At 39.5% G+C, this 15,857-nt stretch overlaps 1 pseudogene; it reads left to right on the top strand.

Moving 5' to 3' along the window:
* The window catches only part of LOC122079777, a 43,753-nt pseudogene extending 30,994 nt beyond the window's left edge, over positions 1–12,759 (top strand).
* Positions 12,760–15,857: the final 3,098 nt, after the last annotated feature.

Here is a 15,857-nt window from a genome sequence, read left to right as displayed (position 1 = left end):
TACAAGGGGCGACCATGATCAGGAAGGAGACCAGCCAACTCACGGTGGTGAAGCCAGAAACGGTGGTGGAGAGCCAAATCAGGAAGGAGGAGAGATTCTTACGGAAATATTCCTGATTTGGAAGGAGATGCTATCAAGGATTTGAATTCGATTGAGAATCAGTCCGTTGAGAGATCTTGTACGCCTCAGTCAAGGAGGCCTTCCCCTTTTGGAGCAGCTAGGAATGTAACTGCCAATAATAGAGAGATTGACTCAATATCAAACTCAAATTCAAATCTTCAAATCCAACCTTGGTTAGAAGTGCTCCTAGGTGCTAGCGATGGCTCCAATCAAGTGGGGGACCTGGATCATGGTGCAACCCACTCTACATCTAACCATCGTCCCTATCCATAGGGCGAGCCAACCAAGTGCTACCCAACCTGATCGGCGTGGCCTTATTCCTCCAATTTTTGCAATGGAAGGTGTTGGGAGAGTTGACACTGCGACGGCGTGCAGAGAGGAAGCTCAGAATAGGTCGACCCAAGCGCGAAAAAAAAAGGGGAAGCAGGGGAGTAAGAAGGATCAGTCGAGCGTTGATCACCAAAATTCCCACATGTGATCATGCATGTGTTGTTTTGGAACATTCGCGGGTTGAAGAAGGCTGCTGCTCAGGTGGCCTTAAGCAATTTAGTGTATGTTCATCTCCCAGACTTGATTTGTCTGGCTGAACCCATGCTTCCAGTTTCTAAGTTTCCAAAGATGTTTTTTAACAGTCTTAGATTTGCTGCTGATGTTATTTCCAACGATAAGCGTAATATGAACCCAAATCTATGGGTGATTTGGAGACAGGGCACAATTACTCCATGGGTTACTTCCATGTCTGATCAATAGATTTCTCTGCTATTGGATTGGAAGGGATTAGTTCTTAAGCTCTCTGTGGTTCATGCCAAATGCTTGAGAGCTAAGCGCAGATCGTTATGGACGGACTTGGTGACAGGTTTGACAGGGAATTCAAGAATGATCATTGGTGACTTCAATGCAGTCCTAGTTGATCATGAGAGGGGGCCGAGAAGATTCTGCTTAAGGGCGGCTACTGAATTCGGAGCTATGGTTGATGCTACTTCAATGATTCAGGCTCCATCTACTGGTAGAAAATTCACCTGGTCCAATAATAGAAGAAGAGGGAATGTATCAGCTATCCTGGATAGGACTTTTATGAAGGAAGTTTGGCTAGAGATATTTGATAACAGTACTCAGCAAGTTCTCCAGCTAGTGGCCTCTGACCATGCGCCTTTGCTTATATGTTTAGGTATGACAACAAAGCCTCAGAACCGCCCCTTTTGCATCAATAACTTCTGGATGGATCATCCTACTTTTTTTGATATGGTTCGTAACTCTTGGAGGCCTAGCATAACTGCATCATACACTTTTATTCTAGCCCAAAAGCTCAAAAGATTAAAATTTGCTATGAAATCGTGGTCGCAAGAGACCTTCCCTCACTTAGACCATGAGGTTGCCATCTCTCAGTCTTAGCCAGATCAAATTTTGAAAATAATTGAGGAAGAGGGGCATTCTGAGGAGTTGTTTGATCTTGAGGCCAAAACAAGACTCTTAAAAGCCTCTGAATACCAGGAGAAGCTATGCAGGAAAAAATCTAGAATAAGATGGCGATAAATGCTCGAGATTTTTTCATGTCATGGCCAAAGTGAAGAGGGCTAAGAATTACATCTCTAGCATTGTTAAGGAAGATGGTGAGACTATTTCTGATCAGGATCATCTGGGTAACCATATTGCTCAGTATTATAAAGGAATTCATAGGTGCGTGGACCTAGCCAGCCATCCAGATTTATTTAATTGCATCCCTAGAATTCTTCAGGACTTTGATCGCTTGGTTTTGGATTCTATTCCTCTGGAAGATGAAATTAAGAGAGCGGTTTGGGATCTTGACCCTGATAGCTCTCCAGGTCCAGATGGTTTTTCAAGAATATTCTTCAGGACATGCTAGGAGATTATAGGCTTCGATGTTTGTAGAGCTGTCAGGGGCTTCTTCTCTTCAAGTATTCTTCCCAAAGGAATTAATAACAATTTTTTGATTTTAATCCCTAAGGTAGATGGAGGCAGGACCCTTGGGAAATTTCACCCTCTCTGCATGGGGAATTTTTTCTGCAAGGTTCTGTAAAAATTATGGCCTCTCGTATCTCTACTCTTCTCCCTATGCTTATTTCTCCTGAGCAAGGAGCCTTCTAGAAAGGAAAATTTATTCAGACGAATATTGGTTTAGCTTCTGAGCTAGCTAACCTCATGAGTAATTATGCTAGAGGAGGGGCCTTTTATATCAAGTTCTGTACAAGTTTGGATTCTCTGACACTATGATTGGTTGGATCCACACCCTGTTAGAATCTCCTCGTATTTCAGTGCTTCTAAATGGGGGGCCTATTGGTTTCTTTCCAGTCAGTAGAGGCCTACGGCAGGGAGATCCTGTATCCCTAATTCTCTTTATTATTGCGAAAGAGGTATTGTGTCATGGTCTTAAGGAGTTAGCTACCAAAGGCTTTATTAAGTCCATTGCTGGTCCTCGGGGTGCAGACATTCCGACTCATCTTTTATTTGCTGATTATGTATTCATTTTCTCGAATGCATCCAAGAAATACATTAGAAACTTGAAGATCTTTCTAGATTGTTACCAAAATTGTTCTGGGCAATTTTTCAATCTTGAAAAGAGCAAACTTTTCTTGGGTCGAATTCCTCCAATTATGAAGCAATGGCTAGTAGAGGAATTAAATATTCCCATATGTAATTTTCCAACCAAATATTTGGGCGTGGAAATCTTTCATGGCAGAGTTAAGCACGATCCTCTTATCCCGATGATGGATAGAATTAAAAGCAAGCGTAAAGGTTGGAAGGGTAAGCTTCTTTCAATGGCTGGTTGGGTTGAATTAGTAAAATCTGTTATCTGTGGAATACCCCTGCATAGCTTCTCTGTCTACTGGTGGCCTTCCCCCTTGATTAAACGGCTAGAACAATGGATGCGAAACTTCATCTGGACTGGGGAGATAGACACCTCCAAAGCCATTTCTGTCAGATGGGATCAGGTATGCAAACCAAAGAAGGAAGGCGGTCTTGGTCTGAGAAGACTTAGGGATGTGAACATGGCCTTGATTTCGAAGCTCGCTTGGAAAATAAAAAATGAAAGTTCGCAGCTGAGTTCTCTGATCAGAGCTAGATTTATCTCTAGTTCTGGAGCGTTTAAAAGTGGCTATAAAAAATCCTCAATCTGGTCGGGAGTGAAGAGACTATGGTCTTTTGTGACAGATAATGAAAAATGGTTTATTGGCAATGGGCATAGCATTGATTTTTGGCGTGATAACTGGTGGGGCAAAAAGTCTATTAGAGAGCTTGCAGAGCTGCCAGATGAGGTTTTCTCGTCTCTCAACCAATCTGTAGCTGATTTCATAAAGAATGACCAGTGGTGTCTTCCTCATGTTGATTCTACTACGCTGAAGGATACTTTTGTAATTATTAAAGAAATTAAGCTACCCTCCTCAAATTCAAATGATCGTTGCCTATGGGGTCTTCATACTATGGGGGTGTTCTCTGTGAAATCTGCCTGGGAGGCCTCAGATCTCGGTCTCCTACAGGTCCCTGGGGCGGGGCTGGTTTGGAGTAAATTCCTTCCCCCGAGACTCTCCCTGCTGGGATGGTGATGGGTCTACGGCAAATTCCCTACTGACGACATGATTCAAGCTAAAGGTATCCCTCTCTCTTCCAGATGCGAGTTGTGTGGTGCGCCATCTGAATCCTTTGCCCATCTCTTCTTTGAGTGTGATCTCTCTATTGGAGTTTGAAAAGGTGTTCTGGATTTTTTTAATTTTTCCTGGCCAAGTTGCAACTCCTCGAATGCTCTTATTGCCTGGTGGAAGAATAAAGTTCATGGTTGGTGCTTGAAAAACCTCTGGGAGATCAATCTTTTCTTGGTAATCGATGCTATCTGGTTCGAAAGAAAACAAAGAAGATCTGAGGGGAATGCTCGCAGTCATGTGAGGATCATTTGTGCCATCCAAGGGGAAATTAGCTTCATATGCTCCCATATGAAAGTCTCTCTTAGAAATGCAGCTGATTTGTTAATTTGCAAAAAGTTCAACCTCTCCTCTTCCCCTCACAGAGAGTGATCTATATTGGAGGTGCACTGGTGCAAGCCTTTCCCTTCCCGAATAAAGTTAAACGTGGACGGATGCTCGCTTGGCAATGAGGCAGAGTTGGTGGAGGCGGAATTTTTAGAGATCATAATGGCAGGAAAATTCGCTGCTGCAGTTTCTACTTGGGAATTTCAACCAGTTTCTTAGCAGAGATTTGGAGTATCATCAAGGGTATGTGATTGGCATGTGAGATGAACATCAATCGTTTGTGGATTGAGTCAGACTCTTCGGCAGCGGTCTTCATTTTTCAGCATAGACTCATTCCCTGGGTTATCCTTCAGGAATGGTCTACACTTTCAAAGTTCCTTAACTCCATTAAATGGAAGAAATCCCACTGCTTCAGAGAAGCAAACCCCGTGGCTGATATTTTGGCCAAGGATGCGGCAAAGGCAGGGATCAACAGCGATGATGTGCAGCTCCCCTCTCACGCTGCTAGAGAGCTGCAATTAAACATTGATGGTCGTTCTAGATTTAGATTCCTAAACACTTTGAGGTAGCAGCTCTGAGTCTCTGTTGATGGCATTGCCGAAGGTGGTGCCTCTTAGCTTGCTCTTGTAATATATTTTTATTTTTCTATTCCTTTAATACAATCTGATCTTCTAGCGAAAAAAATAGTGAGGGAAGCCATAAATCCTAACTTGGCAAATTCTAACAATGTTAAAGGATCATACAAGATGAAAAAAATCATACTTATCATTATGAAAATACGATAAAATAATCATGAAAATTCGTGCCTATTAATATATAAAAATTTACAAAAATTCCCTAGGTCCCAAAAAAACCTAGAAATCTAGAGAAATCCCTAAAAATACCAAAAAGAAAAAAAGAAAAATAGTCCCATGGGGAAAATAATAATAGAACACCATGAAACATATCACGAGCATACTATTATATCCCTATCATGTGAAAGAGAAGAAGAAAGATGATATATTTTACGAGAAGACACCAACAGACTCATAACATGGAAACGATGAACATATGAAGATCAAAATTTTGAAATAAAACCTAAACAACATTTTATGTGACTGTATGACCACCACCCAAAAAGGTAGGATCACACACCCTTTAAAAATATCCAAAATCAAGCAAAGAAAACAATAGTGAAAACAATAAACAAGTGAAGAAGACATACCTTGTAAAGAAGAGCCAATAATAAGTAAAGAAGATATAAAAGAAAGTTAAAGGCTGCTCTAGACTCGTGAGAAAAGCTTCAACACAAAAAGTTCCACTTGCCCAAGCACTTAGGGCTTCAAAACTTGCTCTTTTGAACACACTCTAGTCAAGGAGAGACTCCATGTACCAAATTTTAGTCGAAAGGATCCATCTCAACTTGAATAACCCTATATTTATAGACTTTAGAGCGATCACAACCCTCTTCACACATTTTAGGGTTTAGGGAAACCATCCATGGAGTATCCAAGAGAGAATCATCTCACCAATGGTGCAAAATAGAGCAACACACTTGATAAAATTCTATCCAATTAGTGGGGGTGTTTATCATGCCCATGAGACACATGAAGACTTAGGAATGAACTTAGATGAGTTCCCAACCTTAGAAAAGAGGTTGAAACTGCTTATGCTTCATCAAATCCAAGGAAAAAGAGTACTTGTACATCTGGAATTACCCAAATAATCAACATTGATATGGCTTATGTTCACATCAAGGTGAGGGTGCATCGATATCGACAGATGCTCTGTCTTTGTCTAACAAAGGCTTCTAAGTGTCGATTAGAGAATTGATTTCAGTTGACATTCACAAGGTTTTGGTTGATACTCGCACTGCAAGGAGTTGACATCGATAGACCTAATCCTCGATATTAACATGGTCCCATCTCTGTGTCAATTCTAGTAGGGTGTCTCTTTATGCACTTTTTCCCGCTTTAGTCAATTCACTTCTTAACTAGGCTAGTTCTAAGGAGAACTGGGCTAGGGTAGCCTATCTAGCATAAGGATTATAAACTTGGAATGCCTATGACTTAGGCTTTTTTTTTTGCTAAAGATCAGTAAAGAATATTATTAAAAGAATGAATGCAATACATAATGATACCATAGAAGAAAACAAATTTAGATTGCAGTCCACCTTCGGCATGGCCATCAGCAAACTAACAATCTAAATCAACTAGCAGAGAAAATAAAAAATAGATCAGTTGAATCTAAATTTCAGATGGTCTTGAGCATCCCAACTAAGATTCTCCAAAGAAAAACGAGGAGGATTCATCCAAGTCATTGAGGTTCTTGTTGCCGCTGCATGATTTGCTAAACCATCCGCAACTGAATTTGCTTCCCGAAAATTATGAGTAATTCTCCATGAGATTCGATCTAGATAGCTTTTGTAGTGGATCCATCTTTGTTAGAAACACCATGGGATATTACCATTCCTAATGCTCTGAATCCCCTTCCACCCAAATAACATCCAAATTCATGTTCATTGCCAATTTGATTCCTTCAAAGAACGCAGCAAACTCTACCCAAAAGTTGGTAGCAATAACTTCATAAATTGCAAAGCATCGAAGAGGACTTCCCGAATGATTCCTTAGGACACCACCCACTCCCGAATGACCTGGATTACCCCTAGAATATCCATCAAAATTGATCTTAATACAACCCTCTTCCAGATGAGCCCAACGAACTTCAAAAATACCTTTGTGGGGTTGCGAAGAACAAGAAAGCCACAACTTCCTGGATAAGAGAAGGTCAGCCATGGATCTTATATGAATCATATTACAAGAAGAAAATCCTTGAATCTCATTCACAATAGCTCGACTCACCATCTTCACATCTCTACAAATATTCTCGATCCTGCACAGATTCCTCTCCCTCCAGAGCTAATAAGGGATAATGATAGTTGCTACCTGCTAAACAGATTTAATTGGGACCATAATTGCCTTCCTCTTCCACCAAGAGAAAAGTTCTTAAATGGAAGGGAAACTAGACCACCTAAGATCGAAAAAATTTAAGAAGGCCAACCACACCTACTGCGAGAAATTGCAATCAAAGAAAATATGATTTGAAGTCCCACCATTAGCATAACATAAGTTGCACTGAGATGCCAAAGGCACAGCTCTTTTGCACACCTTCTCATCTGTTGGAAGACCACCATGGATGAGACGCCAAGCAAAAGAAGAAGTTCTAGGCGATAGGCCCTTTGACCAGACCATATTAGCCCATTGAACAATAGTGGATTTCTGACGAAATCCTTCCCAAGCCGACCTCATAGTAAAATTACCCGATTGGGAGAGAGACCACACCCTCCTGTCTTCTAGATTGATCAAAGGTAATAGGTAAGCACGAGCTTTTTCACAGACATTCTGCATGATCAATGACTGAACTTCTGGAAAGCACTACCTTCCACCATCTATGAAATCAGATACAGGTGCCAATAGAGATGACACAAGATGAGGATCAATAGAAATGATATGAGAAATTGGATCATCATACAACCACCTATCCCTCCAAAAACTAATATTTCTACTATTACCAACCAAACATCTCTCATGGAGATTCACAAAATCCCAAACCTTCCTTATGCCCGGCAATATGGAAGAAGAGATTGGGGAAGACTTCAGAAGACCATTGCCTGTCAGAAACCGACCTCGCAAGAAAGCAGAGAATTGAGAGCCATCATTCTTTACATACGAACATAATTTGGCAAGTAAAGCCAGATTTAAATCCTTCAGTCTTCGAACACCAAGGCCTCCTTCCCTCTTAGGCTTACATAACACATCCCACCTTACAGTAACAGCCTTAGAGTTCTCAGCTTCACCACTCCATATAAAATTCCTAATCCATCTCTCCATAATAGAGATAGCAGAGGCTGGCCAGAGATAAACTGAGAAATTATGAATTGGAATGCTGCACATCACAGATTTAACCAGCTCAATTCTTCCTGCCATAAAGAGAAGCTTACCCTTCCAGCCTGCCAATCTCGATTTGAATTTATCCACACCAAGATATTGGATTGGGAAGCTACATTCAGGGATGTTCAGAATATCCTTAATTTTCCTCTTTCTAGGAGCTGCAAAATTTCCCAGAAAAATCTTAGACTTGTCTAAATTAATCATTTGACCAGAATAAGATTGATAATGATCTAGAAAATATTTTAGCTTGCGAATCCCTCTTATATCAGCATTCATAAAAATCAATATATCATTTGCATATAACAGATGGGAAGGAGTGGTGACATTCCTTGGACCAGATAAAGGTTTAATCAACCTCTTATCAATAAGATCTCTAATACCACGACACAACACCTCCTCTGCAATGATAAAAAGAAGAGGAGATAAAAGGTCCCCTTGTCGCAACCCTCGCTCAACTCCGAAGAAACCTACCGGCCCACCATTGATTAGGACCGAGAGCTTGGTTGATTTGAGAATTTGGTGAACACGGTCGATCCAGACTTGAGCGAAACCAAATTTGTGGTGAACATCAAACAGAAAATTCCAATCAAACGTATCAAAAGCCTTTTGAATATCCAACTTTAAACCCAGGCTACCTCCAAAAGATTTAACATGCATCATGTTCGTTAGCTCCGATGCAACACAAATATTTTAAAAAATAATCTTTCCCTATTGAAAAGCCCCTTGCTTTCCTGAAATCAATCTAGGCAAAATAGTAGAAACACGGGAAGCTAAGCCTTTTGGATTAGCTTAAAAAAGAAATTCCCAAGACATATTGGTCTAACTTGAGTAACCTTGGAGGTTGATTCCACTTTTGGAATAAGAGTGAGAAAATTAGAATTTATCCCTTTTGTGATAATTCCTTCTTTAAAAAAATTCGGAATGGCTAAGCATACCTCTCCACCCACAATGTCCCAACAACAACGATAGAATGTACCTGGGAAGCGATCAGGGCCTGGGGCACTAGAAGGGTCTAAGTCGAAGACCGTCGCTTTAATTTCCACCGCTGAGGGGAACGCAGATAGCATGACATTGGCATCAGAAGTGATGATCTCAAGAATACATGAAAGATTCTCTGGCCAAGCAAATGTATCATCTTTCTTACGAAAAGTTTCAAAATGAGAAGCATGAAGACCGATTTCACCTGGATCCATAATCATAATACCATCATCACCTTGAATTGAACGAATCACATTCCTTCCTCTTTTTATTTTAGTAGTCATGTGGAAAAATTTAGAATTTCGATCGCCATCCCGCAGCCATCAAATCCTAGATTTTTCCAACCAAACCTTCTCCTGCAACTCTAAAGCATTTGAATAATTGTCTTTTGCCGCCAACTCCTTATCAAATAGATCCTCTGAGAAACCCTCAGCCTCAATACAACCTTGAATCTCATCCAAAATCAGCTTGGTTTTATGAACTTCCTCATCTGCATAAGGGAAAGCAGTAGATGCCCAATTTCATAGATGATATTTCAATCTTTTGAGCTTTCTTGCAACCACATAAATAGGAGTTCCACGAATAGGAGCCATACCACCTCAAGAAAATTTGGGTGCTCTGCCCAAAAACGGTGCATTCTAAATGGAGTATTAACAGGGCGAGGGATACCAGCACAAGCAATTATAATCGGAGAATGATCAGAGTAGCTACAGGTAAGAACCCATTGAGAACAGCCAGGGAAAGAATTCAACCACTCCTCATTGCCAAGACTTCTATCCAAGACGGCCCTAACATTGCCCAGTCTCCTATTATTAGACCAAGTAAATTTACATCCATGCCAGGGGAGAGAGATCAATGAGGCTGAGTCGGATTGAATGATTCAAAAATCATTTTTTCACATATTTTATATACCTCGACTGGGCACAGGGATTAGGGATGGTAATGGCCAACAGGGACTGCTTCCAAGGAAAAATCTTGATCATCAAAATAGAATCTTTTCTTAGATAGTGGGCAAATGAACTCAATTCCTTGCCAAATTGGGAGGGTATGACAAAAAAAAAATCTGACATTAGTGCATCCCAGCAACTCTGCAGATTGAGAACCACATCTCAGATAAGATTTCCCACTCAGGAGTTTTTTTGTCATTTAACATGGATGCTTTTTCAGAGTGTCAAGTCTATAGATATAGGATCCTTATGCTTCAAAGGATATCATTGTCCAAGCAGCTTCTAGGGGTGAAATATGAGGTGTCTACAGGTCGGTAGCACGAATTATGATGAGGAGATGGAGGTAATCCCTCTTCAAAGGAGAGAGTGGCATCTAATTGTTCATAAGGTTCCAATTTTGGGATCCTGCGGTGGGTTTGCTAGCTACTGGGGTTTGACAAATACGGTGGGATTTTTAGCTAATGATGTCTCTCCTTTGGTAGCTTCCATGGCTCTCTCTTTTCCCATAGACAAGGCCAATCTGTTGCAATTGGATGGATGCCCTGCACACCAAGAGCTAAGTATAGAGACTTGGAGTAGACTCCGAGGGGGGACTCTCTGATGCTTAAGTCAGATCCAAGCAATAGCAGTAAGATGAGGGTGTGGAGAGAGCAATAGAATATGAGATGGTGAAGTGTCCATGCCTAGGGCCCTACCTCATTATTTAAAGAAAGGGATGAGGTAGACTCCGGCTTGAATAGCGGAATTCTTCCCAGATAGGGTGTTAAGTCACACGCCCCTTATCCATACAACCATAGTTGTCACGGCGCCAAGGCGAACAAAGGCGGTGGAGGGTTGTCTAAGCGTTTAGGCGAGAAGGCGTCCGCCTTAAGGCGAACAAGGCGAACAAGTGTTATTTTTTATTTTTCCTATTTTCTAACATTATTTAGTAAGTTATATATACCTTGTATCATAAAAAATCAAGATTAAGCCACATCAAGTCATTAAAAATCAACATTTAGCCACATCAAATCATAAAAAATTAACATTAAGTCATATTAAGTTATAAAAAATCAACATTTAGATAAATGCTCTTATTCTATAATAAGTTTGACTGGTCAAATGATCTTATTTTTACATGAGACTTTTTGTATTAGCTATAACATAAAACCAACTTTCTAACAAGTTTAATATTATTTAAATCTGAGTTGCAATGACAAAGTTATGCTTCAGTCAAACTTATTTTTAAGTGCGCGAATACTGTTAAAATCGTCTGAATGAAAATAATTTTATGAATATCAAAACAAAATATTTTTTTACCGGACTTTTGATTTTTAGCAATGTTTTAATATGATAGAATTTATAAAATTTTCATAATTGAGAAAAACCCTAGCATTTAAAAGTTGAAAATCGTCCCTATAACCAAAATCCAGTTTTTGTTCTTGGACTGGGGGGTTGACTTTTATCCTTTTGGAATTTGATTTTTAAACTATTTTTATTGGATTCAAATAGGGGGTATTTGTTTATTTATGAATAATATCTTAAGTAAATGAATATTAAAAACATTTACTTGAATGATATTTGGCATAAATAAGTGCCGAAACACAAGGCGACATGCAGTGCAACAAGGCGGCTGTCGCCTAGGCCCCAAGCAAACTGCCTGGACTCCTAGTCGTCGCCTAGGCGACGCCTTGACTACTATGCATACAACAACGAACAGTCTATTCCCAATGTGACAGCTATCGAGGAGTTTAATCTCCACAGAGAGTCCAAGTCTTATTGTGGCTCTACCAACAAGGAGTTCATTTATGAACGGGTCACCTCAACTTAGTCTCTTCTTCTCGACTGATCCTGTGCCACATGTTGACCGCTTATAGGTGGGTCATTTTTATGCATCTCAAACAATATATAGGAAACCCTCATAACCTGATCCCCACGCAAGTATAATTTTAACATGTATGATGAACCCAAAATCCGACTCAAAACATATACAAACCTAATAATAAAAGACAAAAACCCAACACGACATATATTGTCACCCATGGAATGATGTTTTCATTCCATAAACTCTTTTATGATAGGTTCCACCAATATTTTAAGAAAGATTTAAGCATTCTAAGGATCATATCATATGCTATAACTTGATGGTGTCTCTCCTCCTAAACATCTCATATAATTTGTTGCTTCTCAATTGATTATCCCTTGACGACATCTATCTAATTATAGTGATCTACTGATATGTTTTTTTTTTGGGTGAATTACTGATATGCATATTTGGGGTATTCCAATGCTAGGCTTTAGGCTCTATGTAGTGAAGTGTTGAAAATATAAGTATAAATTATAATACTAGCATGTAACACTGTTTGTGGGACATGCATTGCCAATGTGATACTTATCTCTGTTCTTCTTTTTTCCCTTCTGCAGATATATGGTGTAGTGACCATGAACATCGTTTCTCTGATTGTCATCCTAGCCCTTGTTTATGTGAGGGAGTTGACATGGGACTTCTCATCTGAAGTGCTAATCATTCTTATTGTTTGTCTTGTGATGGGTCTCTTTGCCAGCTTTCACACCACCTTCCCTCTATGGACATGCTTAGTGGCCTATGCGCTTTTCCCAATCAGCCTAGTGCTGGTTTATTTTCTTGCCTATGTTATCGGTTGGTCATAGACAGTTGTGAACGTAAAGTCACGAAAGAAGCAGATGCATATCTCCTCCTCAAGGAATTAGGGCACATCGGACAACTATCAATGCTTTTTAATTTGGGTTTTTCTAGTTGTAACTGACCTTGGTACGAAACAGCTTAATCTATTTTCAATTGTCCAATTGACAAGCTTTTTATTCATTAGCATGGGAGAGGCAAACCTCTACCCAGCAACAAAAGGAGATACAAAAGGAGTGGTGGTAACCACTCCATCCCATCTCACACTGTCCATGGGGTGTGGGGACACCTTTGGGGTGCAGAGACCACACCTTGTGGATGTGCGAGATTAGGTGGGTTGGTTACCTACAGGGGAGAAGAACCTGCGCCCCACACCTGGTGGACGGTGTGAGATTAGATGTGGTGATTATCTGCAAAGGAGAAGAACCTGATTCGAAGATAGCCACCGAACATGAGAAAGTTCCACTCGTTACACCCATGTGGAATGGCCAGGTAATGAGCCTCTCTATCAAAGGACTGGGAAATATGCACAAAAATTGCATCACAACCCGCAAGAATTAACCTAACAATATCCATATGACAGGCTCATGTTTGGATAATTTTAATAAAAGGCAAAAAGGTGAACCCATATGTTTATATTTAAAAAATCTCAAAAGGTTTCTAAAGCTTAATCTGATGCCATAAGTATATTTCGACCTCATTTCAATAACCAATAGGGCATGGGCCATAACCCAATCACAGAATTTTCCTTCACCACATGTCTAGTCTGAAGTACCTGATTTTGAATTTGAAATTCAAAAACATTTTCATTTTATGTATAACATTCTATATTCTTTTTCGATTTTTTTGCCAATCTAACAATATTTTTTTATATTAAAAAAGTAAGGTCTATATCCCCATTCGGTCCTAATTGGCTAATCCTCTTACTCTTATTTTCCACAAACGCTAATAAAGCTCTCTCACACTTGATCCACGCATTTAATGAAACTAATAAACCTTAGAACATCGAAGATCGAAACCAAAACTTTCACTCGATACATTGCAAAGATGGATTATGGAATGCACAAAATGAGAAGACCCAATCATTGATCTGCATGGAAATTCACAGGTCGCATCGACATCACTTGGGATCCCAGTCGAGAGTTCTCCACTCTGCAATGAGAAGGAGATCAGCTCTCAGATAATAAAGAAGAAGAGTTTGAGATCGACTCTGAGATGAGAACGAGAGTCTACAGATGATCGGCAAGGAAGATGGAAGGAGGAGATGAGAAAGCTGAGTCTGAAGTCTCTCAGCCCCCCATAGATTTTCCAAAGTTGTTTTACCAACAAATTTTAGTGTAAATTTTTCATTCAACTTTCCATAAAGGGTAGACCTCTTGTAAAATTTTATCAAATGAAAATTTTCCAAACTAAAAAACAAACTAGTACGACCCATCTGGAGCATTCAGGTTGCTACATCACCATCAACATCGGCCTTCTTGGACGTTATTCTAACTATGCAAGTCATTCTACATGATCTACAAGATTTGAATTAAAATAAATAAATAAGGTTTTTCGATCAGTTCAGATATTCCAATATACAGTAACATATGGAAAAAGGCTCTCTGAACCTTTTTTTTTTTTTTTTTTGTCATACTCGAATATTATCTGGGATCGGGAAAGTCTCTAAAAATTTATTAAATAATAGAAATAGAATAATGAAGAAACAAAAGGGGGGACATAACCTGCCTAACCCCAACCCATGAGATACAAATCACTCTAATACTAATAAAACCCAAAAGAAAAACCTGCGAAAGAGGAAAGATTACATTCTAAAAATTGGTAATCCCACTTTATCCTCCTGAATGATGTAACTAATATTAGATGAGAAAGCATTATCATCATGGAAAACCAAATTTATAGTAGATTCACATGCAAAGTTAGTTAACCAATCCGCTGCGTGGTTGCTTTCCCAAAATGAAAAGTATATACGAGCTCTCAGGGAATCGCAGAGGTTGATTACTTCTTGAAACCAATACCAGCAACTCTACAAGGTACATGATCTTTGAGAGATAAGTCCCACAATCAGGAAGGACTCAGAATTAATAAAAAAAAGTCAGAGAGACCCAGATCCTTACACAATACCAAGCCATCTCTAAGGCTCTCTGAACCTAAGGCATACATTGTGCCTCCTAAAATTCATTATTATATTAATTATTTTAAGAAGAGAGGAACAATAATTTATAAAAAAACAAAAAAAACAAAAACAAAACAAAATAAAAAACAACAACATGAAAGGGTGTAGGATACCATGCTTGTATTATAGGTCTTTCTGGCTATCACTATGCTTAGTGAAGTATAACGCTTCACTATTTTCCACCAGGTCATACATTTATAGGTTAGGCCATGTGATGGAGGACCTTTACATATATCTCATTGGAAAAAATTGAGTCTAAGAAAGGAATGAAAGTTACTCAAACTTTGATTTAAAGCTTTAGTAAAATTACCAAAATTGAAGATGAATATATAATAAGAACCGACATATTTTGTAATTTTAGATATTTCCACTACTCATTATAAGCTAAAATTGTACGAGTGAGATATTAAATTTTTTTTTTTTTTTTTTTAGTAAATGAGATGCTTAACTACTTGGCACTGACAATCTTAAGAAGGAAAGGAATCTTTGTTTCCTTATATAATAATAGCTTTAAGGAGAGAGAAATAAGACTCAAGTCATTACTCTCTCTCTCTCTCTCTCTCTCTCTCTCTGGGTAACCATTGTTCAGGGTAGGGGTGTCAATTCGTGGCCCGACCCGATTAAACCGATCGGTTCAGGGTAGGGGTGTCAATTCGTGGCCCGACCTGACTAAACCGATCGGGACCGATCGTTTATAGACCGGCCCGGCTCGGACCATTTATTAAACGTGTCGAGCTTGAGCCCGGCCCGTTTATAAATGGTCGGTCTCGGTTTTGCTACTTGGACTATCGGGCGCCAGACCTAGACCGACCGAATAACGTCCGACCGAGGCCGGCCTATTGTGCACCTACTTGGCCCGACCCTTTAATGATTGTAGAATACCTATTTTACCCCCCAAATTAAAGAATAAAAACTAAAAGGTAAAGACATGTTCACATTTTAAATATTGGTTATATTTGGTATCATTTATTGTCATTTTTTTGGGCTTACATGAGTGGGCCGGAATATAAGAGCACATTTTAAAGAGGGCCCGTTTAAAAACCGGTTAAAGCCCGTTTAACATTAAACATGTCCGTAGCCCGA

Source organism: Macadamia integrifolia, chromosome 5 (genome assembly GCF_013358625.1).
Source record: "Macadamia integrifolia cultivar HAES 741 chromosome 5, SCU_Mint_v3, whole genome shotgun sequence".
Taxonomy (NCBI): Eukaryota; Viridiplantae; Streptophyta; class Magnoliopsida; order Proteales; family Proteaceae; genus Macadamia; species Macadamia integrifolia.
Note: the sequence above shows the minus strand (reverse complement) of the source record. Positions and strands in the feature narration are given on the sequence as shown.